At 46.4% G+C, this 18,801-nt stretch overlaps 2 protein-coding genes and 2 long non-coding RNA genes across 11 annotated transcripts in view; 3 read left to right on the top strand and 1 right to left on the bottom strand.

The window, feature by feature from the left end:
• LOC309540165 overlaps positions 1-8,802 on the bottom strand; it is a 69,794-nt gene extending 60,992 nt beyond the window's left edge. Inside the window, exon 1 of the long non-coding RNA XR_014223089.1 lies at positions 8,478-8,802. This is a non-coding gene — a long non-coding RNA (uncharacterized lncRNA). The remainder of the gene's footprint in view (positions 1-8,477) is intronic.
• The window catches only part of LOC309539891 (uncharacterized protein), a 108,346-nt gene extending 99,430 nt beyond the window's left edge, over positions 1-8,916 (top strand). For 7 of the 8 annotated variants that reach the window (XM_082236274.1, XM_082236275.1, XM_082236268.1 and 4 more), the window contains one exon: positions 8,871-8,916. The gene's annotated coding sequence lies outside the window, so the exon portion shown is untranslated. Of the gene's footprint in view, positions 1-8,799 lie in introns of all 8 variants that reach the window. The other variant, XM_082236270.1, reaches the window with a different exon arrangement.
• ZNF638 (zinc finger protein 638) overlaps positions 1-18,801 on the top strand; it is an 84,035-nt gene that overhangs the window by 2,542 nt on the left and 62,692 nt on the right. The window lies entirely within an intron of this gene.
• LOC309540597 lies at positions 16,237-17,530 on the top strand. Its single transcript, XR_014223376.1, has 2 exons — positions 16,237-16,531; positions 16,900-17,530. It is a non-coding gene; the product is annotated as an uncharacterized lncRNA (long non-coding RNA).

The following is an 18,801-nucleotide window of genomic DNA, read 5'->3' as shown; positions in this document are numbered from 1 at the left end:
GCCCTGTAATCCTCGAATGAAGGGTGGTGCGTAAAATTAATATTTCCCCCCCTTTAAAACAGTGAGCTGAAGTTGGTCATAGCGCTGAAGAGGATGCATCTTTGGTCTCAATGACTCCAGGTGCATTGCTGAGACTGCTCAGCGGCTGATGGGGGTAGATGGGGGGTATGGATGAATGGACTGTTTTGTCCTGCTTGGGCTGCAGTGTAAAGGCCAGTTGCTGGCCAGACAAGAGACTGCAAAAAACCCTGTGTTGATTGTGTCCTCTCAGCCGTCTTGACTGTGGGGTCTAGGCCAGTGGTTACATGGCAAGCTATGGCTCAGGCAACTACAGATGCGGGCATTTCAGGCCTGTGGCCTAAGCCTGGCTTCCTACAGTCAAAGCCCACTGAGCATAAAACACAAGGAGCTGCTCCTGCAAAAGCCCCACTGAAATGGGCATGGGTATTTCACCAGGACATGCATTGCACCCTGTTTCTTGGGCACTAGAAAGGAAGGGAACAAGAAAGAGCAGGTTTAGGAGGGCAGCTGTTCCCTCTGTGATACCATAGGAGGGAGATGACTCCGCAGGATTCTGCTGTGAGACTGAGAAGACCCTGATATGAGATCCTCCCTGGAGGTCATGTGCAGGGTTTTGTTGCCCTCCTTTCTCAAAGCTCAGTGCATTCTCCAATCTTTGAACAGCTTTCAAAGAGGACCAGGCAGGAGGAGAAAGGGCTGTTTTCAGTAGGGTTGCCATATTTTAAAAGGTGAAAATATGGACAACTTTTTTGGGCAAAGTTATTGAACTTTTTTTGGTTTTGCCCAAAGTTGCTGAGCTTTTCTTGCAAAAATCTCAAAATGAGATTTTAAGTAAATTTGGCGAAATCTAGACTTCCGACATGGGTTGCCATGCGTCCGGATTTCCCCTGACATTTCCATGATTTCTGCCCAAATACTGCTCTCGACTTCCGTATTCCATCCATGTCTAGGAAATTCTGGACGTATAGCAACCCTATTTTCAGCTACTGGCCACCGTGGAGCTGCTCCACTGTCAGATGCACCATGCCTCTGAATACCATGCCTTATGAATTAAGGTACTTTTGATAAATAAATGCCTTAGCCCGGGGCTGGTTCCCCACGGCCTGACATTTTACCAATCACTCAGCAATAACATACATTAGAAAAAGAAACCAAAATATACCAATTGCAAAACAAGTGAAGGAATTTATTTGAAAAGACCCAAGGTGAGATATGGCAGAGGATAAGTATTAAGGGATTTGTTAACTGAAATGGTGACTGTACTCTAAATTTCATGGTAGGTTCTTAAGGCAATCTTTTTCTAATGGATTAAGATGCTGTTGGTTTCATGGCATAGTATTTTGCTATGATGGAGGGTGGCAAGGGAGGTCCAGGAGAAAGCTGGTTGGTATGGATTAAGCACAGGGGTCAGCAAACTTTTTTAGCAGGGAATCGGTCCACTGTCCTTCAAACCTTCGGGAGGGCCGGAGTATATATTGGGGGGGGGGGCGAATTCCTATGGCCCACAAATAACCCAGAGATGCATTTTAAATAAAAGCACACATTCTACTCATGTAAAAACACGCTGATTCCTGGACCGTCTGCAGGCCGGATTTAGAAGGTGATTGGGCCGCATCCAGCCCCCAGGCCTTAGATTGCCTACTCATGGATGAAGGGGAGGGATCGTTTCACAATCCAAGTATTTCTTGAAAATTGTCTTGGAGAGTCTGAAGTGCAACCCTCAGCACCTCCACTTTGGAACTCCCTGTGTAGTGATATTAAGCAGACGCCTTCGCTGTGCTTTCCCCCCCAGTCTGCTAAAATCATCTTTGTATATAGGCAAGCCTACCTGGATGTTCATAAAGATGGTGCGAGTTTTAATTCGTTTCCGTTTGAGCTGTGGTGTAGTGGTTAAGAGCGGTAGACTCGTAATCTGGGGAACCGGGTTCGTGTCTCCGCTCCTCCACATGCAGCTGCTGGGTGACCTTGGGCCAGTCACACTTCTCTGAAGTCTCTCAGCCCCACTCACCTCACAGAGTGTTTGTTGTGGGGGAGGAAGGGAAAGGAGAATGTTAGCCGCTTTGAGACTCCTGAAGGGGAGTGAAAGGCGGGATATCAAATCCAAACTCTTCTTCTTCTTCTTCTTCTTCTTAAATTGTTAGTAATTCTTCTTACTGATCATTTTATCGTTATACCTTTTTTCGTAAACTGCTTTCCAGTTTGTTTATTGGTTCATACAATCAGACACTGTGTAATTTTTATGAAACAGATAATAAAAAGATTGTGTGGTAGCTGTAACTGGGGAATAGTGTGTCTGACCAAAAAGCAGCAGCAAAGTTAGTTGGTGAGGAGGTTTTATGCACCCCAAAATTGCCATGGGCAGATGTGTTGCTGAGCTGAGGGGGACGGAGTCAGAGTTGTGAATGACAACCCTGAACTGTAGCCCAGTGTGACTCTTCTGTTGTGTTCCTATTGTAGTAGCATTGCACATTTGGACCAAGGTGTTCAGGGACCGTCGGGTCTGCTTCTGGTCCGATAACCAGGCAGCGGTGAGCGTTTTGGCAAAGCAGTCTTCACGTTCCAGCAGAGTCTCGGCCCTCTTACACCCTTTCATTCTGCACTGCTTAAGGTTCAATATTGTGTTTTCTGCCCGGTTAATTCCGGGAGCTTCTGACGACATTGCTGGTGCTCTGTCCTGCTTTCATCTGGAGTGCTTCAGGTCCCTGGCTCCGGATGCACAGCAGCTTCCTGAGTTTCCCCCCGGATCATCTATGGAACCTTGGCAGCATTTAGTTTTACAGGGAGTAGCGGCTTCCGCTTCCCCTTCTACACTTAGGTCTTATAAGAAGGCCTGGACTGACTTCTTAGCCTTTCGCTCGCAGTTCTTGGCTATTGATAGGAGTTTGTCTCCATCTACTGAGCAGGTGCTGCAGTATTTGGCGCACCTGTTGCAGCTTGGTCGTGCCACTAAGACTATCAGGATTCAGTCGGCTGCAATTTCGTTTTTTAGCAAATCACTATTTTCTAAAGACCCTTGCACTACGTTTATCGTGTGCAAAGCCTTGGAGGGCTGGAGTAAGCTTCAACCTCCCAGAGCATTAGGGAGGAAACCTGTCACATTTGACCTTCTGTGCCGCATTTGCAGTAAGTTAAGACTTATCTGCAGGACAAAATACGAGGCTAGAGTTTTTTCAGCTGCATATTCCATTGCATTTTTCGGAGCACTACAGGTTGGTGAGGTGGTGCTGGAATCTGCCCAGGGTCGAGTTACCAGAGGTCTCTTGCTGCAGGATGTATCCTTATCAGCAGCGGAACTCGTCATTACTGTCAGGAACCCCAAGACTGACCAATTGGGCAGAGGCGCCACGGTTAGGCTGCCTGCCACTGGTAGGGAAGGCCCTTGCCCAGTTAAGGATACCAGGAAATATATGGCTCTTCATCCCCCTGGGGCTAGCCCATTCTTAGTGCATGAGAACGGCACCCCATTAGCTAGGCATCAGTTTACGCGGGTGATGGGTAAAGCTATTTCAGCCTGTGGCTTGTCAGCCACTGAATATGCGCCTCATTCTTTTCGCACAGGCGCTGCCACAACAGCAGCACCTTGGGGCCTGTCAGTTGACAGGATAAAAAATATGGGATGCTGGAAGTCTGACGCTTACAAGGGTTATGCCAGGAAGCGTCACCAGCAGTGTGTGTTCTGATGCCTGCTTGTTATTCCCTTCTTCTCAGGTCTAGCAGCCGTGCGTATTTGGATTGTTGGCCACAGCATTGTGCACTGGGCCAGTCTGCGGGCTGCGGAGTCTGAACTGGGGCACTGTCTTGGCCTTCCCAACCACGTGAGCGTATCCTGGATGTCCAGATGTGGAATGCGATGGGATGAATTACTCCCAATGGTGCGGGCGAAGGTGTCCTGTGAAGGACCTCCCGCAGCGATGGTGGTGCAGCTGGGCGAGAATGATTTGGTGTTGGTACACAGCTTAAGTTTGCGTTCCCGCATGCAAGAGGACTTGGAAGAGCTGGCGGCCGCTCTCCCTGGACTCAAAATATTTTGGTCACAATTGCTACAGCGACGTGCGTGGCTTGGTAGCAACAGCCCAACTGGCACCGAAAGGGCCAGGAAGCGCACGGATAGTGCCGTGTCCAAGAAGGTTGTTGCTCTGGGAGGCGCTGTTATCCGCCATGAGGGCATTAACATCAAGGATGCTTCCTTGTACAGGCCAGATGGTGTAAATCTTTCCAATGCTGGAAATGATGTTTGGCTGAGCAATGTGTCAGTGGGGTTGATGGGCTGGTTGCAGGTGTGAGTAGTTTGGCAGATATACCCATTTTAGCACAGAAATTTGGTCTTCTGTTTCTAGTTTTTCTGCTGCTTTAAACAAATACATTCAGATGCCTACCAAGCCATCAGATAATGGTGAGTGCCTCTTCAGCACTGAGATACCCATTGGCAACAAGATAACTATTGGCCAGGACATTCATAGTCATTGATTGATTGGTTCATTGGTTAATTATTATACTTACACATTATTTTAAAAATGTCATTTTATCAGCTTCAAACAACATGGTATTTCAAGTTTGCTGATGAATGGGTCTTTCTTTCTTTCTTTCTCTCTCTCTCTATATTGCACCTTCTTCCCTGATGGAACCTAAGGCGGTGTACAGATAAAAACAGGAACTGCTTATAACCCCATTCACAGTCAGTCAATGGATATTGAATGTACGTTGGCAATGAGAAGAGAGATCACATGCATCATCCATGTCAAATCTGCACACATTCATTTGATTGGGAGAACAGAGTGTACACTCATACAAATCTGTGTGTCAAGGGAGCTAGCCTTCCCCCCCCCCCCCGGGAACAAGAATATTGCTATTCTCAAGTGAGCTAATTCGATAACAGAGTATGGCTTCATCCACTCACGCATTCAACGTTGCTGGAATGTTTATCTGAAAAGAGTTTAAAGTTTTATATAATGTGACCTTGATATGAGAATCCAGGATTTGACAAAAGGATGTTAGTGCTTCTGTATTAGTACCTGTGGATGTTTCCTAAATAGGCAATAAATAGACTGGGGAGACGAGTTGTTGGCAGATGCTATGTGAAAGCCAAACTACAAGTTTAACAACGTACTTATGATGGACTATTTATTCCTCCTTAATAAAAAGTAGCTAGGTGCCCCCAGTCTGGAATGATACCAAGGGCAGTAGAGTGGCATTAACCTTGCATTGTTTTTCTACTGAAAATTCGCCTCTGAAGCTTCTATTTAGCTCCAGTGGTACTATTTGCAGCAAATGGTGCTACATTACCACTCAGGGCTTATTCACACTTCCATTTGCCCTGTTTCTTCCCTACAGGGAAGCCCATTCTTTAGCGATGAATTGGAACAAATAGCAATCGGGTTTTGGGTGGATTGCGGTTTGTTCCAATTTCGCACTAAAGAGTGAGATGGGAAAACACCATCCCTAGCTGCTACTACTACCTAGAGCAAAGTCAGATGTATGAGAGGGTAGAACATATGGAGAATTCTGCTAACTGATATTTAGCATGAGCCTCCTATGCATAAACCATCAGCCTTCACTTGACTTGCTCTCTTGATTATAGCTACAGCTTGCCTCTTGAGCAAGTAGTAGCTACTATTCTTAGAAGGAGTTGTGTAATGGGACCTAAAAGTGTAGCAAATTCAGTTATATTTCAAGCTCCACGCTTTGGCTTCCTATGCAAATGATTCCATGTCCAGTGCACTCAAGATTTTCAAATACTTTATTTGCAGTATGTTAAGAACCTGGTGAAATAATTACAACTTTCCCTCAACTTCCTTTCATTACACTGTGTTTCAGTTAGACGCCCGAGTTGGACAGCACTTATTTTTGGGTAATGGCAAACTAATGTACCTTTCCCTGGACTTCAGCTCATTAGACCATTCTTCCATTAGACTGTGCTGATTTCTTTATACTTTCAACCTGTATTCAAACTCCCACTGCAACAATTTTATGTGAAATTTAGAGCTAACAGATTGTAAAGTTAGGCTATCCACTACTATCTGAGATGATGTATAGTGTCCTTCCACCTGCTCTTGTTAACAAGGTCCTCAGAAATTCATACTTGGATCTTCCATTCATGTGTTCAACCAGCATTTGCCCTCAGACTGAATCTTTCATGTGCTGTGCTGGCAAAGTGAAACAAGGGCTTTAAATCGTATCAGTACTCTGTAAGCCAGGTTTTGTGGAAAGTTTATGAATGTCACTTTGTAAATACAATCAGCACCATTTTGAAGATTTTGTGTGGACACATAACATACGGATCAACAGCTCGTATGGATCAATGTTTTTTTCCTGGCAGATCATTAAAACAGGTAGGTGGCACTTATAAATTTTGTACATTTAAAACCCTATTGTCCTGCAACTTAAAAAAGATTGTAAGGAAAGTTGAGCAAAAACTATTCCCCTTGCTTTGCTTTTGAGTCACAAAAAACTCCTGTTTTCCATCATTTTTGGGAGGAAGTACCTGAAAGTGATTCAATGAAGTTAATTATGGGCCGGAGGGAGTCTGGGAAAACGGTCTTGGTGGTGAGTGGAAATGCGTATTTCCAGCAACTGGCATTCGGAAGCATTTCTGCCTTCAGCCGTGGAGGCAGAGCCATCTTGGTTAGCAGCTGTCAACAGCCCTCTCCTCCCCAAGGGGGAAGCCTTCCACCTGACCCCTCAAGACTTTCTCTATGGTGTGAGGCTAAGGCTGTAATCCTCACAGCACTCGGCAGGGCTTATTTATGCCTCCACGCCTGCGAGGGTCACATGATATGTTTTGAAGCAAACAACACGTCTTGCGTGCGCTCAGTTTCGGATGCGGCTGGGACACTGGACTGCTTTTTTGTAAAGGAGCAAATGAAGACATCTGAAACTGGGGCTGCCGTCACAACAGTTTGGTCACTTCTTGCACAGCTGACCTTTGGCATCATGTGTCTGCCGCACACCAGCTGCCTTGAAGGCGAAAAACAACATAATCTCCCTGCTCCGGCTGGCAACCATGGGTGGGGAGCAGAGGCTGGTGAGAGGGGACCAGGATGGTTTGGAGACATTGATGGGTGAGGGGGCGACGTGCTTTGCAGCATTTTAGAGAGCCACCCCCTGAGATCCACATAATGGTCACCGCCTTGGCCAGAAAGTGCTGGACCACTGCCAGCGTGCGTTGAGCGCAGTTATGCTCTTACTTGGAGGTGACGTTCTTCAGGAGTTGCCAGCCTGCCCACGATCTCCAAATGCTTGTAATTCAGTACCCTGGAGATGTATTAGCTAGTCCTGCCACCCTCCTGCCACCTTCATTTATGGCTCTGCAAAACAGACAGCTAAAAATAGCCAGGGGCTGGCGGTGATGAAATTGTAATTGCTCATTGCATGAAATGCCAGGGTATTCTGCCAAGGCGCTGAGCGCCCCTCGGTTCAAGACCCGGGAAAACCATTTAGAGGGAAGGGTTTGCAATAGGATGAGGCGTCTGGCCCCTGCTGGGTTATTTTTCTTTACTAAGGCATAGCCAAGCAGGCAGCACCATCAAAGAAACTGAGACGGCCTGGAGACTCCCAAGTTGGTCACAATGCTGAGTTCTTCTGCAAAGCTGCCTTTTAGGTTTTTGGTTTTCAGCTGAAACTAAAGCAGAACAAGGCATTCTTCATCTGCAGTTTTTGAACCCCTCTGCAGGCAGCTAGGTAAATTGCATGTTAGGTTGGCATCCGGGAGACAATGGAGGGGGTGAGGTCAAACTGTTGGCAGGTTGCAGCGTCTGCTGTGGCCGTAGAAGCCGATGCAGGAGAGACATGTTTTGTTGCAGCTGGGGCAGGTGAAGGCATCTGGCAGATGCACCAAGGTGTTTCTTCTCTCTCTGCTCCTCCCGGCAGTCATTCCTCCTCTGATCACTGCTTTGGATACACTACTGCCTGTCTCCAGTCACTGCAGTTGTATCTCTTGATGGTGGCAACTCAAGGAACTCCCAACGGCTTCCTCCTGGTGGGTGGGTGGGAATCGGGGAGGTGAGGAATCTGTTCTTTGTTCTGCAAGCCCTCTGTGTCCTTGTAGATAAGGGGGTTGGGGAGCTTAGTGTTGGAAAACGCTCTGGGGGTGCCAGCAAGTCCCCAGAACTCCGAACATCCTCTGGTACGTGCAGCTCTGGAAAAGGCATCTCTCTTCTCTTCCAGTGCTCTTCTAGCGACATCATAAGGATATATGCACACTAATCTTCTGGCAAAACACAGCAAGAAGTGTAAGACATCGTGGAGCTAATCTACTATCTATTTACACGCTTTGTACAGACAAAAGCATAACAGCGTCCATTCTCTTTAGGACACTTAGTCCAGTAAGAAGGGCAACCTCCTGAGATGTTTCTGCAGCCTCTGTCCTCTCCTCCTCTGCAACATTTGCTGAGTCTGAACCGCTTTCTGCACCTGGCTCTTCCGGCTCGAGAAAGCCTGTTGCCTCTTCAGCACCCCACCATTCCTCTCCTCCTCCTCTCTGCCCCACCACCACTCCCCAGGCTCTGAGCCTTCCTCCTCTGCCCGGCTAGTGCCTCCCAGCCAACCCACACATCACGACAAATTGGGACTTACCAGCAGATAGAATTAAGTCCCTCAGGAGATGGCATTCCAAGGCACACCTGCGCCCCTGAACTTACACTGTCTTATTTATTTTCTTGGTTTTTTGAGGATTGGCTACCAAGAAGGTATGGATTTGTGGGCACAGGGTTGTGTATTGGGCCGAAGTCCGCACAGTTTCGTCCAGGTGGGGCAGCAACCTGGGCTTCCCCTCAAATCTAGAGGCCCAGGTGGGGGCTAGGCCCATAGCACTCCCCAGGTGCAATCCAGCAAGGGACTACTCATTGATGCAGGTCAAGAACTCGCTCATTTCCAGTCGAACCCAAATTAAGTCTTTCCTCCAATAGTCAATAAAGTCATTACCTGATTTGACCCAAATACTAGTTGCCTTTTCTCTTTATTCATTGAATTTAGGGGGGGTGGTTTCCGTAGGACAGGGGGGTGCATGGGCACCTAAGTCCGCACCATTGAGTGCCGGCACTTCCTCCGCCATGAACAATCCAATGAGGGAGACCCATTGGGTCAGTTTGTGGGCAGTAAAGGACGTCCTTGGGTTGAGCTTGTTGTCCAGGAAGTGGATCTTGGCCGCTTGGTCCCTGGGCATATAACCAAGGCCCCTGGCTTGCCTTAGCAGCCACTTCCTTGTTATTTTAGGATGTTCTTTGGGGTGGGGATTTCTGAAAAAGTGGGAAGGCATGGCGTTTGCTGCAGGGCGAGTCAGACGTTAGGGCTCACCCCCACTGATTAATTCTCCCGGGGGGCCGAGAGTTTCTCTCCGTGCCTTGCAAAAGCTCAATCTTATGTGCTGAATCGGGTCTTACCAGATTGTGTGGAAAATCAGAAGAGAGGTTTTCCATAACCTGAGCTTCAGTGCAGAGGCGAGGAGGGGAAGGTACCAACTGCAGCAAGCCCGGCACCTCTTCAGGAGCAGCAGGGAATTTATGCAGCGAAGGAGAGCTCAGTGTTCTGGTTTTGAGGTCCTTAGGAGGATAAGGGCCTGCAGCGTAATCAGGAATCTGAAGGCTGAAGTTAGAAAAACAAGTTTGTCTTTTTCTGCTGCATCCCCTCTTTCAAATTGGGAGGCACACTATCCTGTCTACTGCCTTGGCAGCAGGACACGATGCAAGATCTGACGTGCTATTATTTTGCTATGGTTTAAATGGGTAATAGTCTTGTGCCATCTCAGATTGCATCATATGTCAGGGTTCTCATGGTCGAAAGCTTTTCCATTTCCTACAGAGAGAAAATGAGCACATCGGGGCGATGGCTAGGCTTCAACCCCTGTCCCTGACATACTTGTTTCCTACATGCAGGGATATTTTTTTAATTGCTCAGGAAGTGGACTGCCTGTGTCAGCTTCTGCCCCCCAAATGTACCCCTTTGACAATATGGGGGTTATGTAGTAGCAGGTTGGATGGTTGCTTTCAAAAGGGATTAGACAAGTTTGTGGTGATGTTTGGCCCTGGAGCAGAGCTAAGTGTCCTGGATTGTCCGTGATCTCCAGGCGGATATTTCTTCTGAAAAAGCCACAGAGGGCTGTCCACAAGTGCCACAAGGGTTCGACATGAACCCTCAAAGCTTGCTAAATAACAACTGGCGAAATCTAGTGCAGCTAATTTAATGCAGGGTAGTGGAGACACAAATCAAGGGAGGCTTTCGACAAACGGAAAGCTCTTCAGGCCTGTGGTCTCCTGGCTGTGGATTACGCTGTGCATTCCTTTAGGATCTGCCCATTGGGGTCTGCCAACCGATGGAATCAAGGATATGGGACACTGGAGATCTAATGCATACAGAAGGTATATCTGCAAGAACCCATGGTAATCACGCTCTGTCACTCCTTTATTTTCAGGTTACCCCGTGATTAACATATGGATCGTGGGACACTATATCACCCACTGGGCCTTTGTGCGTGCCAGCAGTACCTGCTTGGGTAGCTGCCTGGGGCTTCCTGAAAGCTTCAGTGTCTCCTGGGTCACAAAGTGTGACATGGAATGGGAGGAGTTTATGCCAATCGTGATGGCCAAGGCTGCCTTGCATGGCCCCCCCAAAGCTCTGATTGTTCAACTTGGAGAGAATGACCTGGGTCGAAGGAGCGGCAAGGACCTAGCCGTAAGCATGATGAAGGACTTTGATAAACTGGCTGTTTTGTTCCCAGGCCTGACCTTAATCTGGTCTGAAATGCTGGTGAGGGGGCATTGGCAATATTTCCCCCACCCGCAGGGAATTAACAAGACCAGGAAAACTATTAATCGTAGGGTGGCAGAGAAGGTGCAGCTCTTGAATGGACGGGTGATACGACACCCCAACATTACTTACAAGCAGGTGGACTTGTTTCATAATGACGGCGTTCACCTTTCCGATTTGGGAAGTGATGTTTGGCTGGCTGATCTCATCAAGGGCATTAAGGATTGGTTGCAGGTGTGAGGGTGTTAGCAGCGATCCTTTGGGGCTTGAGTGGCGGTTAGGCATTGGGTAAGTCTTGTTTATGGGAGGGGAGATTGTAGCCTCCGCCTGCCCCTCCTCGTTAAGGGTATCCCGTTAAAGGGATCCGGGTGTGTGGTGCCTGTCCAAAGCCTGGGCGTGGGCTAGGGCCATGCCACAACCCCTTCGGGGACCCTGGGGGTGCCACGATTTGATGTATATCATAGGGCTCCCTCTACCGGTGGTTTATTCTTAGGAGGCTCCCTGCAGATGGGCAGGAGTCATGATATAGTCTTCTTTCACCCAGTGCCTAAGACAAACCGCTCACATGTGTAACCAATAAAGTTGTGGCCCATTTTATCCCATTGACCTAAATATTTGTGTCTGTGTTTTTATTATCTAAGAGGGCTGCAGGGCCCGTGGTCTCGACACGCAGTGAGACCAGGCTTGATTTCTGTTTGAATCCAAGAGCATGGTAGTCAGTAGCCCCCAAGCTGTGGGGTACCTCTTGTCCGTGGGGAAAGCCACTTCATCCTTGTCAGGGCGGTGTGTTCCTCTCTCCACAAACAAACACCTCCGGAGACTTCTGGCGCTTTAATGGTCTTTATTTACAATATTTACAATGGTCATCAAGAGTTCATTATCATTCATTAGAGTCACTCAGTTCAGATACCGGTAGAGGCCTCCGCTTACACCGCCAACACCTCATGAAATTCGGGAATTTATCGCCCCGCCTTTCAAGTTCCCTCTTGTCCATGCACCTCATGAGAGCCGTCATAAATCTCTCTCCAGTCTCCGATCCAGAACTTAACCCTTGTCCCTGTGGAGCTGTTGGCTCACTAGCAGCCTCTTCCTGGCTCTCTACGCCTGAAGACACTGCCCTTCCTTCGCCTGCTCCTCCAGCTCCCTCTCCCTCAGGCACAGTGTCCTCTTCTCTACCCTGAAGTTCTATCCCGCATCCGGGGAACTCGAACGTACTGACTCAGCCCTGACAATCCTGCTGCTCCCACCACCACCTGGAGGATGAGCTGGGACAGCCGAGGCCCCTTCCCACACAGGATTTTTTCTGGGAGTGTTACAGGACTCTCTTTCCTTTGCAATGTTGTTTGGGGTTTTTTAAGTGGGGATGGAATTCACACTGAGGTCCAGCTCCGAGGGCCTACTGGCAGTTCCCTCACTGCGAGAAGCCAAGTTACAGGGAACCAGGCAGAGGGCCTTCTCGGTAGTGGCACCCACCCTGTGGAACGTCCTCCCACCAGGTGTCAAAGAGAAGAACAACTACCAGACTTTTAGAAGACATTTGAAGGCAGCCCTCTTTAGGGAAGCTTTTAATGTTTAACAGACTACTGTATTTTAATACTTTGTTGGAAGCCGCCCAGATTGGCTGGGGCAACCCAGCCAGATGGGCGGGGTATAAATAATAAATTATTAAATTATTATTATTATATGTTGTGATTTTTGAAGGTGGGTGGGTTTCATTTGGCTTGGTGAAGCACCATGTCACCTGGAAGAGCTCCTCTTCCTGGCCTTGGGGTGGGGGTGGGGGTGGGATGGCTTGCAGAGGGAGCCTCAGCTGATACATGGAGGTCAGGAAGGGGGAGAAGCTGCAGCTAAAGAGCACTGTGGGGCTGTCTCTGCTGCCGCTGCTGAATGCAGAAGGGCTTCCTGGGCTTAGCCCTTGCTCAGCTGCTGGTTTCTCCACCTTCTGCACTCACCCCCATCCTGTGGTGAGGCACCGTGAGGGCCTTTATGGTGACGTCGTCATTCCTGTATGTCCGGGGGTTGGACTGGATGACCCTTGGTCCCTTTCAACTATTCAATTCTGTGATTTTACGACAATGAGAGAAGCAAGGCCTTCTGGGTGCTGATGCTGTGAGCCACTCCATTGTAGGATCGGTGTGTGTGTGTGTCTGTGTAAATAAACCGTATATCCTAAAGACACCACAGTCTCTGCTGTGCCTCATTTCCAAAGGAAACGCGAACCCTGGGGAAGCACCTGGAACCTCACACAGCTCGGACCTTGGGGAGGCATGCTGCATACTAAAATACTTTTTAAAAGGGGTATTAAAAATCGGATATCTCCTTTGATACATGTTGTGAAATGTGTCTCCAGACACCTGCTTTGGACCTTCTTGAAAGTACCAACAAGTGGGGAAAGGAGTGCCTCTTAGTGCCACTTTTTATAGTTATTTCAAATTCCCCATGCAGGAGAAATGTAGGCACTTTGTGTTAGGATATTTCCGTTCCACCTTAAAAGGGAGCAGGCTGTGAGTCACAGAGTCTGCTATTCTTTGTTCTGATCAACGCTGAATAAAACTTGTAAATAATGCTCCCCTGAGTGCGACTTTTGCTGTGCATTATCTGCTGACGGAGTGTGCATGAGCTCTGGAATGTGGCAAGATATTTTCTGGAAACTCATGTTACTAATTGCTGATACTGCGTGCCTACGGGAGATCGATGGATCGTCCGGCAGACGGCTTGGGGCCATGATGGACTTTGTCTCCCTGGCAGTATCCCAACACTTTGGATGCGCAGCACACAAAGCAACGAGCCTCTTTGGGCAAGCTGACAACCTCGATGGCTTTAAAAGACGACTGGAGGAACGGATGGAGGAGATGGCTCCTCGCCAGGATGGTTGGAGGCAGCATGGCTTCTGAATGCCCGTTGCTGGAAGCCGCAGGAGGAGAGAGGGCTCTTGCCTTCACGCCCCGTTTGCTGGTTTCCCCCAAGCATCTTGTTGCCCCTGCGAGAATAGGATGCTGAACTAAATAGCCCATTGAGCTGACCCAGCAGCGTCTCTGACTTCACCCCCAGAGGCGCACTCCATTGTCTCTTGAGACGGAAGGATGCAAATAACTATGAATGAAGCTCAGGGGGGACAAATCCTGGTGTGGAAGGTGGGAAGGGGACCGAGGAAGAGTGTGAGCCGTGAGGATTCATAGTGTTCCTTCATCTAAGGTGAGCCTGACGTTTTCATGCCTGCCTATCTCCATATTCAGCAGCTGCTGAGCTAAGCCTCTTAACCTTGGCATTTAGCAGGCAGCGAGAAAACAACTGAGGGGATCTAACCTTGGCGCAGTTTATATTTTAGGAACATTTTACGTTGCAGTTCACAAAGCCTCCCTTTCTCCATTTAAAAATACATGCATACATGCCTGAAGCTATAAAAGTAGCAGGTTAGGCTACAAATAAACCAATGAATAAAATGAAAGGCTTTTTTAAAAATAAAGCAATCCATTTGGAAGTGGCCTCTCAGGGGTCCGGCCTGCCAAGCGGGCTTTTCATTCTGCTGTGCTTGAGCATTCTGAAGGAGAACTTGGGCTCCCTTGGCATCGGCTCTCCAGGTCCCCAAACCACCTGCTGCTTACAAATTCCCTGACTTTGCTGCAAGGTGTCTGGCATGGAAACAGAGGTGGGGTGAGGGGCTTTAGCTAAGCGCCCATCCCTGTCAAGGAGCATGACAAAGGCATGGTTGCCCCCCAGATGCTATGGCACTCCCACGTTTTGGAAACAGGCAAGTGACCGGTTTGGGATGCGGTCACACTCCCTCTGAAGGAGCAGGCTTGCTGGTACACCTTTGTCACTAGGATTGCACACAAATCCAATGAGTTTTCAAGAGTTCTGCATTCTGATTCCTGGAGCTAAGAAAGAAGGAAAAGGAGTTGCGAAAGGAAAAGGGACCTCATTGTTTGGGGATAAGCTGAGGCTGACTCCCTTCAGCACCAGGCTGGCAAAACTAAAAAATGCTAGAAAGTGCTGTTGTGCCGACTTCTCTGAATCACGCTGGGGAGAAAAGATGAGCTGTGCAGGATTTGTCTGGCAGGGCAAAAAGCCCAGAATAAAACTTAAAATTCTTACTGATGCTAAAGACAGAGGGGGGTGTGCCCTGCCAGACTTTAAACTTTATTATGAGTCAGCAGCTTTTTGCTGGCTGAAGGAATGGCTACTTCTTGAGAATACAGATATTTTGGATCTAGAAGGGTATGACAACATATTTGGGTGGCATGCATATTTGTGGTATGGCAAGGTAAAAGCACATAAGGCATTTAAAAACCATATTGTTAGGAAAGCATTGTTTAATGTCTGGATAAGGTACAAAGACTTTTTGGAGAGTAAAACCCCAAGGTGGCTATCACCTAAGAGAAGGTGCGAGACTGGTTACATTATTTTCAAATAAGAGAGGTTTATAACTTGGATAAAAAAATGGTTTCCAGGTGGAAAAATCAAAGTTGGAAACAGAACTGTTAGATCCTAAAACCAAGATGCTTTCAAGAATGTATAACTTGCTGTTAAAATGGAACACTCAGGACGAGATGGTTAAATCTGCTATGATTAAATGGGCACAAGATGTTGGACATAACATTATGTTTGCTGGCTGGGAACAGTTGTGGACCACAGGTATAAAATTTACGGCATGTAATGCCTTAAGAGAGAATATTATGAAAATGATGTACAGGTGGTACATGACTCCAGTCAAGCTTGCAAAAATATATCATTTGCCTGATAATAAATGTTGGAAATGTAAGGAAACTGAAGGCACATTCTTTCACCTATGGTGGACGTGCCCAAGGATTAAGGCTTTCTGGGAAATGATCTATAATGAAATGAAAAGGGTATTTAAATATACTTTCCTGAAGAAACCAGAGGCTTTTCTCCTGGGCATAGTTGGATAGAACTTTCTTTATGTATGCTACAGCAGCAGCAAGAATTCTTATTGCAAAGCACTGGAAGACACAAGAGTTACCCACCTTGGAAGAATGGCAAATGCAACTAATAGACTATATGGAGATGGCGGAAATGACTGGCAGAATCCGAGACCAGGGAGAAGAGCTTGTGGAAGAAGATTGGAGGAAATTTAAAATTTATTTACAGAAACATTGTAAAATTTCTGAATGCTGATGACGTTGAAATGAACTGAAGGGGTTCTAGCAACAAGGTAAAATGTAAGATGGGATTGATAATAGATAAGCTAAATTGGATATGAATTTGCTGAACTAATTTTTAAAAGGGATACAAAAAGGGAGGCGTGAGGAAGTCAGGAAAATAAGTTAACTAAAGATGAGAAATAAAAAAAGAGGGAGTTTTGTTTTCTTTTATATGTGTTTTTTCCTTTTCTTTTTTGTGTTTAATGTTTGTATCTTTGTATTTTGTAATTTTGTATTTTTCTGTTTTTGTATTTTTCTGAATTTTTCTATTGATAAAACATAATAAAAGATTATTAAATTTAAAAAAAATAGATGAGCTGTGCAGGCAGAGCAAAGCCAGCTTAACATAGCCAAGATGCAAACCCTCTCTGAGACACTCTCTATTTAGTTTCTAGTTCTAGCCAGTGCAAGTTTTGCATAGCTAGCACTTTGACCCTAAGGAAGCACCCAGCAATTTGGGATGCATAATATTCAAAAGGTTGAACAATACAAATTACGACAGCGCCTTAACAGATTTTAACTTTTGTAATCTGTTGTGGCAGATGCACTTTATAACACTAAAAACAGGGCGCTGGTTACTCAAAAGTTTGCAGGTATAATTTCATTAAGTAAAGGTAAAGGGACCCCTGACCATTAGGTTCAGTCGTGATCGACTCTGGGGTTACGGCGCTCATATCGCTTTATTGGCCAAGGGAGTCGGCATACAGCTTCCGGGTCCTGTGGCCAGCATGATTAAGCCACTTCTGGCGAACCAGAGCAGCACACGGAAACGCCGTTGACCTTCCCGCTGGAGTGGAACCTATTTATCTACTTGCACTTTGACATGCTTCCGAACTGCTAGGTGGGCAGGAGCAGGGACCGAGCAACGGGAGCTCACCCCGTCATTGCGGGGATTCAAACCGCTGACCTTCTGATTGGCAAGTCCTAGGCTCTGTGGTTTAATCCACAGCGCCACCCGCGTCCCTAATTTCATTAGAAAACTGTAAAAGGCTACAGCTGCTATTAGCCCCTCTGAAGCAAAAAGGCAAGGCAGATCACTTTATGTAAAATAAACAATCAGATGCATTTTGATCATGGGTGATCTTCCTCAGTGGCTTTTGGGATCTGTGTTGGGGGCAAGGACCAAATAGGCATCTAGAAAGGAGAATTCCCTGGATGCCAAGATCCAAGTTTGGGACAAGTGCTCTTGGTCAGTTTGCATTTCTTGGTACAGAAAGTATTGATCCGATGTCTTTCCTATTCTAATTAATTCAAGAGGGTTCTGGAGGTTTCTCTGTGTGAAAGAAACAAGCAGAAGGTTCCTGATGTTTGGGTTGTTGCTTCAGAGAAGCTGAGTACAGCTGGCTTAAACTGAGCCTGTTATCTCTTCTTCAATGCAATGCTGACTATAATAATAGGCCAGAAGGAGCCTAGGTTTTGCTCTCTTTTCTATCTTTCCTTCTGGTGTGGTGTTCTTTATATAGTGTTAAGGTTTTTGTCTTATTAGAAATTTAAGTTAAGTCTGCTGCAACTAGATTTTTTATGAACATGACCAATCCTGAATGTATGGAATTTGTGACCATTATGCTCGTTTGCCTTCAGTAGCAGTAAAGCTCTCTTGGATGAAATATTAATTGCCTCTGGTCTCTTTTTGGGGAATCCTGCAGCATGTTTAAATTTTTACTCTGCTAACTATACGTTGGAGTTCTGCTTTGGATCAATACTGAGTAGAATTCATGACACTCTTTGGTAAGAGAACAGCAATTTAAAATCACAAAACACGCAGCAAAAATAAAGCATGGAAATATGGGCTGCTGGACCTTTTAAATATGGCTTTGTGAGTTCCACAACGTCCCACCTCCCTTAGCATGTTTGTTGAGTTAGAAATGGTTTACAGTGGTGCCCCGCAAGACGAATGCCTCGCAAGACGGAAAACTCGCTAGACGAAAGGGTTTTCTGTTTTTTGAGCTGCTTCGCAAGACGAATTTCCCTATGCGCTTGCTTCGCAAGACGAAAAACGAAAACGTCTTGCAAGTTTGTTTCCTTTTTCTTAACACTGTTAATACAGCTGCGACTTGACTTCGAGGAGCAACTCATAGAATGCAGTGTGGTAGCCTTTTTTGAGGTTTTTGAAGACTTTGGTGATTATTGAAGCTTTTCCAAAACTTCTTTTAAACTTTTAAAACTTTTTTGGGGGGTTTTTGGATTTTGGGTTGGGGTGTTTGGAATTCAAGGACTTGGTGTTGGGAAGGGGTTTGCAAGAATCTGGAAGCTTGTGTTTTTTTCTGCATTTTTATGATTTTCTGTGACCATTGGGCCACTCTGCTGTTTTTTTAAAAAAAAATCTGGATTTGAATTTCTGTGTGGTGGGTGGCTGGGGGAACAGTTGAGGAGGGGGTTGCAAGAATCTGGAAGCTTGTTTGGTTTTTTTCTGCATTTTTATGATTTTCTGTGACCATTGGGCCACTCTGCTGTGTTTTTTAAAAAAATCTGGATTTGAATTTCTGTGTGGTGGGCGGCTGGGGGAACAGTTGGGGAGGGGGTTCTTCAGCAAGAAGCAAAGAGTGGAAGAGGAACCTTCTTTGAGTTGTCCCCCAGAGTCTTAGAAAATGTACTGTACACTTTGTTGATTTTTAAATGTTTTTCTGTCATGTTTAGAAACTTAATTTATTGTTCCTTCAATTTTTGAAATGCTCTTTACAGTATGTGTGACTTTAAAGAGCACTTAATAAACTCTTCTTGTACCAAATTTGGCTTTGTTTGGGCTTTTTTTGACCATAGGAACGCATTAATTGAATTTCAATGCATTCCTATGGGATTTCGTGCTTCGCAAGACGAAAAAACTCGTGGAACGAATTAATTTCGTCTTGCAAGGCACCACTGTACTTCCAAACTCTCC

This window comes from Podarcis vaucheri (genome assembly GCF_965113315.1).
Source record: "Podarcis vaucheri genome assembly, chromosome: 9".
In the NCBI taxonomy this organism is placed as follows: Eukaryota; Metazoa; Chordata; class Lepidosauria; order Squamata; family Lacertidae; genus Podarcis; species Podarcis vaucheri.
This window is presented reverse-complemented; position numbering and strand designations above follow the sequence as displayed.